Here is a 12,197-nt window from a genome sequence, read left to right as displayed (position 1 = left end):
AAGGAACCAACAAAGTGAAAGAAGCCAAAATCTCATCTCTTGTGCGAAAATATGAGTTGTTCAAAATGAACAAAGATGAACCCATCACAGAGATGTTTACAAGATTCACCAACATCACCAACGACCTGAAATCCCTGGGAGAAACCTATTCCCAGACAGATAAGGTGAAGAAAATCTTGAGATCTCTCACAACTGATTGGGAGAAAAAGACTACAGCAACTAAAGAAGCTCAAGATGTATCCAAGCTCACCCTAAATGACTTAATAGGCAATCTTATGGCCTATGAAGTCCATATGAAAGAAAGAAGGGAAGAGGAACAACCTACAAAGAAAACTCTAGCCTTTCCAGCTCTTTATGAGAATGAGGACTCAGAAAAAGAATCTGAAATTGCGCTACTCACCAGAAAATTTCATCACTTCATGAGAAAGAACCGGCTTCCAAATAAGCGCAAGGAAAGAAAAGACTCTAAGGAAGATTCCATGTGCTATCAGTGTAATAAGCCAGGTCACATGAGACGTGACTGTCCTCTTCTAAAAAGAAAAACTAAAACTGAAGAACCAAAAAAAAGGTTCTTCACGAAAAAGGCTTTGCATGTTCAATGGGATGATTCAGAACCATCCACAAGTGAAGAGTCAAGTGATGATGAAACATAAACTGTCAACATGTGCTTCATGGCAGAAAGCTCTGTAAGTGAATCTCTCGATTTTTCTTTCAAAGAACTTCAAAATGTTTTTCAAGAACTTTTTGAAGAATCAAGAAAAACGATTCTCAAAAATAAAAATTTGAAATCTGAAAATTTAGAGCTTTCTCAGAAAAATGAAAAACTCAGTATTGAAAATTCTGAGTTAAAAAGAAAAAATTGTATGATTACATCTGAAATCTCTTCTACTAGTTCCAAGACTATAAATGTTCAAGTAGAAATTTCAGAATTAAAAAGTAAAATTGAAAACCTTATGAAAACGGTTTTCAAGTTTACTAAAGGGAAAGAGAACCTGGATAAACTCCTATCCTCTCAAAAATTCTCTTTTTACAAGAATGGTATTGGTTATTCTTGTATGAATAAACCTTCTTGTATAAATAAAAAGACTGTTTTCATCAAAGGTTTTGTTGAACCTAAGGAGGAGCATTACAACTTTCATACTTTGTACTCCTCTAAAATTATAGACAAACCCAAATCAAAATGGATATGGGTTCCTAAGTCTAACAAAAAGGGACCCGATTGGGTACCACAAATAATTTTTACTTAGTGTTTTGCAGGCTCCAAAGAAGAAGAACAGATGGATACTAGATAGTGGATGTTCAAAACATATGACAGGACATCTAGATCTTTTTGTTGTTCTTCATCATAAAGAAGGAGGAACTGTCACCTTTGGAGATAACAACAAAGGTCTGATAATTGGTATTGGTAATATCGATAAACCTCTTATCAAAGATGTTCTCCTTGTTAAAGGCTTAAAACATAAGCTCTTAAGTATAAGTCAAATGTGTGACACAGGTTATAATGTTAGCTTTAAACATGATGCATGCCTTATAGCAAACACCAACGAAAATATCATTTTAAAAGGTATAAGAAAAAATAATATATATGAATTATACCTAGAAAATATTACTAGACATTGCCTTATGGCTAATAATGACACTCAACATTTATGTCACATGAGAATGGGTCATGTCAACTCAAAATACATGTTTAAATTAGCTAAAAACAATTTAGTACGTGAGTTACCTAAAATGACATTTAAAAAGGACTATTTTTGTGATGCATGTCAACTAGGAAAATTGTCAAAATCAACTATCAAATCAAAAAATATTGTTTCTAGTAAAAGACCTTTAGAGCTTCTCTACCTGGATCTTTTTAGTCCTTCTAGAGTAACTAGTCTTAATCATAATAAATATGCTTTTGTCATTGTAGATGATTACTCAAGATTTACTTGGGTAATATTTTTGAAAAACAAAAGTGATACGTTTTGTGAATTTGAAATTTTATGTAAAAAGTTACAAAATGAAAAATCTTGTTCTATTATAAAAATTCGTAGTGACCATGGAGGAGAATTTGATAATGATCTTTTTGTAAATTTTTGTAACTTGCATGGTATTTCTCATAACTTTGTCTTTCCTAGAGCTGCACCTCAAAATGGTGTAGTAGAAAGAAAGAATAGAACCCTTCAGGAATCTGCTAGAACTATGCTCCAACATAATAAACTTGCTAAATAGTTTTGGGCAGAAGCTGTTAATACTGCATGCTATATATCAAATAGAGTTCTTATTAGGCCATTATTAAATAAAACTCCTTATGAATTGTTCTATGACAGAACTCCAATGATAGACTACTTTAAAGTCTTTGGGTGTAAATGCTTTATCCTTAACACAAAGGATAGCCTTGATAAATTTGATGCTAAATCTGTGGAAGGCATATTCTTAGGATATTCAAGTCATAGTAAAGCATACAGAGTATTTAATAAGAGTTCAAATACTATTGAAGAATCTATGCATGTCAGTTTTTGTGAATCTATTGATCAATCTGTTCTTAAGCAGACTAACGATGATGATGTTGAAAGTACAGATTTATTCTTAGACAACATAGCTAAACCCAATGAAGATGATCTTCAAAGAACATTTGCCAAAATTAGAGATCATCCTCAAAAGCAGATCTTGGGAGACCTAACCAAGGAGGTTCAAACTAGTGCTCAGCTGGAACGGATTGCAAACATGGCATTCATTTCTCAACTTGAACCAAAGAAGATTGATGAAGCCATCATCGATGAGTTCTGGATGCTAGCCATGATTGAAGAACTGAATCAATTCCAAAGAAACAATGTTTGGGATCTTGTACCTAGACCAAAAGATCATTAGATCATTGGGACAAGATGGATCTTCAGAAACAAGCTAGATGAAATAGGTAATATTATAAGAAACAAGGCAAGACTAGTAGCTCAAGAATACAACCAGGAGGAAGGTATTGATTTTGATGAAACATTTGCTCCTGTTGCTAGACTTGAATCTATTAGAATGTTTTTAGCATATGCAAGCTATATGGATTTCAAACTGTATCAAATGGATGTTAAAAGTGCATTTCTAAATGGTTTTATAAATGAAGAAGTATATGTAAAACAATCTTCAGGCTTTGAAAATGAACAATTTCCAGATCATGTTTTCAAACTAAAACGTGCCTTATATGGATTAAAACAAGCACCTCGTGCTTGGTATGACAGACTTAAAACTTTTTTATTAAAAACTGGTTTCCCTGTAGGCAAAGCAGATTCTACTCTATTTGTGAAAATAGTGAATAATCACACCTTAATCGTTAAAATTTATGTGGACGATATCATCTTTGGATCTACTAACAACACTCTCTGTGAAGATTTTTCTAAGTCCATGCAGAAAGAATTCAAAATGAGTATGATGGGAGAACTCACCTACTTTCTTGGACTGCATATTAAGCAAACCAAGGATGGAGTCTTCATCAACCAATCTAAATATGCTCATGAACTTCTGAAGAGGTTCAACATGAACTCAACTGCTTCAAAAACTACTCCTATGAGCACAACTACTGTATTGGACAGAGATGAAGATGGTAAGGCTGTGGATACAAAGTTATACAGAGGTATGATAGGATCACTACTTTATTTAACTGCTAGCCGTCCATATATCATGTTCAGTGTCTGCTTGTGTGCTAGATTTCAGTCAAATCCAAAAGAATCACATCTTAAAGCTGTAAAAAGAATAATGAGATACCTGAAAGACACAGTTGATTTTGGGTTATTTTATTCAAAATCATCTACATTTGATTTAATCTCATACAGTGATGCTGACTTTGTTGGAAGTAAATCTGACAGAAAAAGCACAAGTGGAACATGTCATATGCTAGGGCACTCTCTAGTTTCATGGTTCAGTAAGAAACAAAATTGTGTATCATTATCAACTACTGAAGTTGAATACATAGATGCTAGCCTAGCATGTACACAGGTCATCTGGATGAAACAAACATTGAAAGATTTTGATTTGAAATTCGAAAATACAACTATTTTATGCGATAACACAAGTGCTATAAATTTATCAAAAAATCCTATTTTACACTCTCGAACTAAACACATTAAAATTAGACACCACTTTCTAAGAGAACAAGTCCTAAACAATATAATCAAACTGGAATTTATACCAACTAATAAACAATTAGCAGACATTTTCACTAAACCTTTAAAAAATGAAAACTTTATAAGAATTAGGAGAGAATTAGGGATATGTAAATTAAGTGATTTATAAAATCAACTCACATAACTAATTAAAATTTAGAAAGATTAGTCTACTCGAGTTTACCTTTACAAAATATTAAAATATAATCTTTACTTGACAAAATTTATCTTAACCAAAGAATAACAAGTAAAAACGATAAAAACCACTTTATGTGAAATCTTGTTTTACAAATTTGTGTCATAATCGAGTGTTTGCTTTTCTTTTGTCATCATTTCATCCACCACCTTTTTCAAAGTATAGGTCTTTCATGTTTCACGTACAGTTTTACAATTTAATGTTTTATGTCATCTTTTATATCATATCTCAAGTATAATCTACTTTTTGTCCTATCATCTTTCACACTTTTTTATGAAAAATTATTATAAGGACTCATTCTCGACAACTTGTCCTTCATCTTTTTTTTTATTATTATATGTTCTTCTCATGGGTACTATTAGTACCATCTTTTTCTCTCTCTATCATACGAATTGAGCCTCCATTCTTGACTTTAACTCCTTTACACATTTTTTAAAACTATGGACTCCCTCCAATCGAGTTTCTCTACAAACATCAATTCATGTCAATCATGACATTGCTTTATGTCACTCATCTCATATCAAGCATCAAGTTTTTTTGTCCTTTTTTATCTCACCCTAAATTCGTATAGAATATCACCATTTCTTTATGTCTATTCTCACTCCTTCCACGCATATCCATAAAAATACTTCTTATATAAGAAATCATTACTCCTCACTCATGTATGTCTTTTGTCTTCTTCTAAATTTATCTTTCACGAATTTAGAATACTTTCTCATAAAGTAAAAGATCATTTAAAGTTGTTTGTTTTATTAGGCCATTATTCATCAAACATGATATGGCTCTATAATACTCCTTCACCTTCTTTTCACGAATTGCCTTTACTCATCACAACAACCCGTGGATATTTCAAAATCTATCAAAGAACACTCTTCTTTAAGCTTACTCTTTCATCCCATCTTATTCTCATTTTTTACTACTTCCAATAAAACACTCCATACTCAAGTTGTGTCTCACATCACAACATCGACAAACTCTCACACTATAAAAATTTCCCTAAGTAGAAAAATAATGTTTAAAATTATTCTATCAACACTATCCTCCAAATAATGATTTGATATATCATTCACATGAGCTTTAAGTTACAACTCACTTATTCTCTTTTCAACTAAAATCTAAAATTCAAATGTCACTCACTTCTTATCATAATTATTTTCTTCTTTCTATTTAATAGATTGATTCATCCCTCACCAATTTACTTGAATCTCTATCATCCTTCAAGCCTTCACCCTCTCCAAGTCCTTATTTTCTTTCAAAAGCTTTCATTCTTTCAAACCCTTTTAAAATGGCCTCCTCTTCAAGATCATCCGACATCAACATGATTGAAGCTTCGGATCTGAGATTTCCAGATCTCGTGCACATATATCATTCCATTAGCTCCATGCCCATCCAAACCGGCAAGTTAGTTCATCTTGAAGCTTTTCCATCATTTGATCTACAAACTTCACTGTCTGAATTTATTCATGTCCTAGCCTCTCCCCAATCTATGACCATTTATCCACATGTCATCAAAGTTTTCTACATCAATCTTTCAGTCGACCACGACCGCTCCACTATCACTTTCATGATTCATGGAAAAGTCATCTCCTTCAACATTTTTCAGTTAGGCTGCATTCTAAATATCTCTTCCTACGGCATTGAGCTCCCTAACATAGTTTCTATCGACCGAACTGTGTGTAAGAAAATCCTCCTCTCCACTCGCTCAACCCATCTTTCGTGGCACATAAGCAACTTGAAGCCTCATGCTCTATTGTTGTCACAGATCCTTTCCTCAAATGTAGTCCCTAAGTCCCCTTCTAAGGGATTTATTGCCAATAAAATTTCACTCCTTCTCTATGCAATCTTTTGTGCCTTTCCAATAAACTGGTCCAGTGTCATCTTTAATAACATGATTAACTTTCGCTCTTTTCGCTCTCTTCCTTTCGGGTACCTCATCACCCTTATCCTTTAATACTTCGAAATACCTCTTGAAACCGATGTCGTCTACTACTCCAACTGCACGTTTGATGACTCCTCTCTCCCTGAGGAAGAGTCCCTCAACTCTAACAACGAAGGCCCTCAATAAGCAGATCCAGCAGCAACTTCTGAACTCGACTTCTTCTCAGCAATTGTCAATATACAGAACACCCAGGATCTTCTTCTGAAGAGTCAAGCATCTCTGCATCAAGCCTTCGAATCTCTAAAAATCAGCCAAGATGCATTACTTTAGAAGTTTCACCCCTCATCCGGCTCAGAATGATTTTTTTTTTGTCTGTAATAACTTTTATACTCTGATCCCCTCCTTTTTGTCCATGACAAAGGGGGAGAAAAACTTGTCTCCAATATTGGAGAAAAATACTCTGACATTTTTCTACATTTTTATGCATTTTTTTATATTATTATTACTATGCATAATGGCCTTTTTGTGACGAGGGGGAGCATATTTTGTCATCATCAAAAAGAGGGAGAATGTTGAGAAACTATATTTTGATGACACACAATATGATACACTGTCATATATGATATGATAATATGCATTCATGAATAATGTTATATTATGACTGGATATGATTTGTCATGTATTTAACGAGTATTTGATGCAAGGTTAATTCACCCAAAAAGGATAGAGACCTTCTGCTCAAGTACAACCTTGGTGCAATCATACTCCCAGAAGAAAAAGCTTGATGGGCCATTCATTCTTAAAGATCATCGAAAGAGATCGGCTACTTCAAGTTGAAGATTTTTTTCTTCTTTAGAATCATATGTAACACAACCTTCAGAAGCATACATATTGCATATTACATGCTTTTATCATACAAGCCACTCATTCACAAAAACTATGTTTCATAAAAGTATACGACATTTTTAAAAAACACCTTTTTGAAATCTAATCATTGTACCTTCTTACAAACTTTTATGAAAAAGGTATTTTGACAAGATATAATAGCTCATGATTTCAAAGCATTAATTGTACCTTCTATCATGTATAAGACAACTTAAAAAGAAATAAAAAGTAATGATTTCAAGTATGTAAGGAAAAAGACAAACATAAAAATCGGCTAGTTGAACTAAACAAAGAAAACTAATATTATAATATGTTTAGAAAAGACTTTAGTTACTTTATACAACTCAAGAATGTCGACTTACTTAAAGTCATCATTCTTTCTGTAAAACATTAAATACCACCTCAAAAACTTTTTTGGAAATGACTATCTTAACCCCTTTCAAGAATGTCGACTTGCTTAAAGTCTTCATTCTCTCTATAGACTTTAAGTAGCACATCATAAAGTATTCCTTAGAGATGACTATTTACAAAATAAAGAACTCAAAGCATTTATTTTACTTACACCCATTTAAGTAAAGAAGTGATGATTTCTAAATAAAATACTAAAGTACTACAAATCATTAATTTGAATAAAGACAAAACTACATGATGGTTTAAAATCCAACGTTCAATATACTACACATCATTTATCATGAAAATAGACTTTTTACATAAAATAATCATACCTAAAATACTACAATGAATAGTGTACCCCAAATACTACAGTTGTAAAAAGAAGACTTTTTCGAAAAATACATAAAGTTATTTTTTGAAAATGACTTGACATCTCACATCCCAAAAAGACAATCATTTCAAAAATGGCAACGACTATTTTTTGAAGGCTATATAAACACAAACAAAATAGTTCTTCAAACAAGCACATGTGAGCTTACAACGAGAAAAATTCCTATTCGATATTTGAAAAGGAGAGCCTAGAAAAAGAAAGAGAAAAAGTCAAGAATAGCTCTTTGACAAAGAGAATCATCTAAGTGAAAAGAACAAAACATTCTGAGAATCCTTCATTCGTGCATTCATATCATTCTGAAGGTTCTATAGGAAGTATTGTAACTTTTTGTTATTCACTGTATTCTTTCTTTGTTGAAAAAAGTAGACCTCTGTGAAAGAGGGTGTTGTCCTTCTCTGTTGAGAGAAGAAGACCTCTGTGGAAGAGGGTGTTCCCCTTCTCTATTGAGAGAAAAAGACCTCTGAGGATGAGGGTGTTGTACTATTTATCCGGTAACTCGGATGTTATAGTGGAAAGCTCAAGTGTTTTGCTTGGGGACTGGATGTAGGTCAGTGACTCGACCGAACCAGTATAAATCATGTGTTTTATGTGTTGTGCCTTATTGCATTTATTTTTTAATTTATCGATCTATTTCATATTTCACTATTCACCCCCCCTCTCGTGGAATTTCATACAATATAGTATGGATTCATATAAGCTGGTTGACACCCTCATATAGGGTTTTTCCTTTCCTTAATGCACATGGTCAAGCTTGCTTGCTTGGCAAGCAAGTTTGACTTTGTCAAGTTGTTTACTTTTTTTTTCTTTGTTTCCTTTCCCACTTTCCTTTTCTCCCTTTCTTAATATCCAGCCCATCCTAGAAAGATCTAGGATGGGATGCCCCCGCCCTTTGGAGGCCTCTTTACTATATAACAAGTTTTGACTTGCTCTATGTGATTTGATTTTTAGTAACTTTATTTTTAAAGGCTTATAATTTAAAACTTTAAATTAGTTTTTTTTTCTTAAGTAAAATAAAGAGGTGCCACATAGGATGGGATGACCCACCTATGGACCTCTACCATTTTATGTAATGTGGCTAAAATTAAATTTTCATTCCACCCTTTTTCCTTATTTTATAAATTAGTTTTATGTAGTATTTTGGATTTTAAAAATTTTAAAACTATATTTTAAGTTTAAATGAAATGACTTTAAATATAAACCAAATTCTTTTCAAATGCATATGAAATTTTTTTAAACACCAAATTGTCTAACTTATTTAAATTTTTTTCTAAAAATGCTATTTTATCAAAAATGCATTTCGGAAACGATTTCTACTAGGGTCGACAGGGCCCATTATCATTTTAAGTATTATTATTTTTTCTATAAATTGGATTTCAAACTCATGAAACTAAATTCAAATTTATTGAAATTACATTACATACATATAAAATTATCCTAAATTTGTCTGAAATCATATTCGACTTTATTTTGATGAACTTTATCAATTATTTTATTAAATTTTATCTTTTTCATAAATTCAAATTCTAAATTTGAATTTCAATAAAATCAACTTTAATCAACTTTAATTTTTCATATTCATCTTAGGCTAATTTGTATTTTTGCACTTCTTTGTCATAAAATTCATTATTAATATTATTTTATTTATTAAAAATACCCTAAAATCATAGATATTACCTCTAAATTTAATTTAAAATTCTAAATTTAATTTTAACAAAAATTCAAATTACTATTTAATTCAAACTTGAATTGACATTCAATTAAATCTTAATTTAGGTTCAACTCAAGCCCAAATCTAATTATAATATTCAGAACATATTTATTAAATCTGAATTCAAATCCAAATCCAATCCAAATTTATTTTCCCAAATAGAAATCCAAATTTGATAAAACTCTAGAAATTGAAATCGAAATCCAATGAGACTCTAAATTTAACTACACACTCAATTTGAATTTAGACTAATATTGAAATTCAATTTAAATTTCATTTAAGTTCAACTTAAATCTAGATTAAATCTGATTAAAAATAAAAAAACCCAATTCAGAATAAATTCTCAACTTGAAATTTATTATGAATCCTAATTAATGCTCAAATTACAATTTAATTTTTATCTTAATTTCAAATAATATTTTAGCCTTAAATTCACCGTTATTTCTCGTAAAAAATATCAAAAATTCATGGGTTTTATATCCTTCCCTTCTTAAAGAAATTTCGTTCTTGAAATTTAACTGTGGTTATTTATCGACACAATTCTGGATGTTTTATTTTTATCATTTATTTATTTAATAACTATAAAAAAATTATGAATATTACATGAGGGGTTACCTAATTCCTGTTGGGTACCTACAAACACTTGAGAGGACATTAGTAATTGGGCATCATAAAATGTTGGTGTCTACAGATCGGGTGATGACACTAATTTGAATTGTGGTAAAATATGCCATGATATCATGTGGAGGCTCCAAGGAGCTGATTTTGAAGTAGATTTGTATGTGCTCCTCATGCAGAGAGTAGACAATCTCAGCATGTGTTGGCTTCATTACTTGAAAATAGAGACATGAATTTTAGCCAAATGCATGTGGTTTTCTAGAAGGAAGATTCCACAGTCACTTTTAAGGCTCATAAGCGTGACTACAAGAGAGGTTCCACCCAAGAGAGCCCTCAAGTTGTTTTAGTGGTTGGGTGAGTCTGCTTGGTTGTTGATGCATGCGGTTGGTGTCAAACCATTTTTTCTAATGTGTTTGGTGACCTAGAGGGGCTTCCACCTTATCATATGCATGACCACCATGTGGTGTTGATGCCCATAAGTGGGTAAGTGAGTGTGAGGCTCTACTGTTATGTACATGGGCAAAAGACTGAAATTGAGGAGCTTGTCAGGGAGATACTACTTGGCGACATCATTTGCTCTAGCTCTAGCCCCTTCTCACTAATGTGTGTTATGAGGAAGGGAAAAACATGGCAATTTTTTGTTGATTATCAGGCACTCAACCCAATTATGGTTAAGGATAAACATCTCATACTTGTGATCAGTGAGTTGCAAGATGAGCTTTATGGTGCAACCATACTCACCAAGTTGGACTTTTGTGTCGGTTACTACCAAATCTGGATGGCAGAGAATGCTGCGAAAAAAGATGACAAACTGCATGCATGATGGCCATTTTGAGTTTCTTTTCATGTCCTTTGGTTTGATCAATGCCCATGCTACATTTTAATGCCTCATAAATGATCTCTTCTAGTCGATTCTATGCAAATCCATGCTCGTGTTCTTTGATGATATCTTGATGTATTCTAGGACCTTAGAGGATCACGTGAGGCAAGTACTTGGGATGTTAACGAACCACAAGTTGTATGCCAAACATTTAAAATAGAATTTTGTTCAAGGGCATGTATTATATTTGAGTCATATTGTCAATCAGCAAAGTGTCACTATTGCTTTTGAAAAGGTGGGAGTCATGATGAGGTGACCCAAACCACAGTTTAATAGGCCCCTCAGGGGGTTCTTGGGGTACTATAGGAGGTTTGTGAGGTCGTATGGATGTATTATTGCCCCCCTTAGCACCATGTTGAAGAAGGAATCCTTCGCTTGGACCCCCAAGTCGAACTAGCTTTTGAATAGGTCAAGCAGGCCATATGTGAGGGACCCATCCTTGCTTTGCTGGACTTCTCCAAGGAGTTCGAGATCAAGACAAATGTGTGTGATGCTAGTATTGGGACTGCACTCAACCAAGATGACCACCCTTCTGCCTTTATGAGTAAAGTCATCCTGAGCACGAAGAAGGGTGTAAACACCCCATATTTTCACTCACCTTCCTAATATATCCATCAATCACCACATTTTGGTTCTCCGGAACCAATGAAGGGCAAAATGGTCATTTTTTAAGATTGAACCTTGCAGAAAGTCCAAAATTCCATTCTCGAGTCTCAAAACTTCTCTATTTAAACTCAGAGACATCTTCAAACAGCAAATTTTCAAAATCTCATGCTTAACCAAAAGTCAGAATTTTCAAATTCAAATTCAGAGTGGCAACTTTGTAGGACATGTCTTTTGCATAGCATTTCATATCATTTCACTGCACAACATGTCATTTTGAGATCCAGAACTCCTGATTTTCAAAATTGTCAATCCAGATTTGATTTCTAAACTTTTCAAAATTGATTTTAAAACCCTGGGTTTTCAAAATTATCAATTCTTCCCATTTTATCCTTAGGACCCCGAATTACGAAAAGTTTTCTCAAGAAAACAATATGGATGGTTTTGACATTTCAAAATTTCGCCAGTTGAAAAGAGGGGGACACAATTTCAAAATTCATAAGACCTTATT

Source organism: Nuphar pumila, chromosome 10 (assembly GCF_984573655.1).
Source record: "Nuphar pumila chromosome 10, dmNupPumi1.hap1.1, whole genome shotgun sequence".
NCBI classification, from domain to species: domain Eukaryota; kingdom Viridiplantae; phylum Streptophyta; class Magnoliopsida; order Nymphaeales; family Nymphaeaceae; genus Nuphar; species Nuphar pumila.
The sequence above is the reverse complement of the archived record's forward strand: the minus strand, read 5'-3'. Positions refer to the sequence as shown.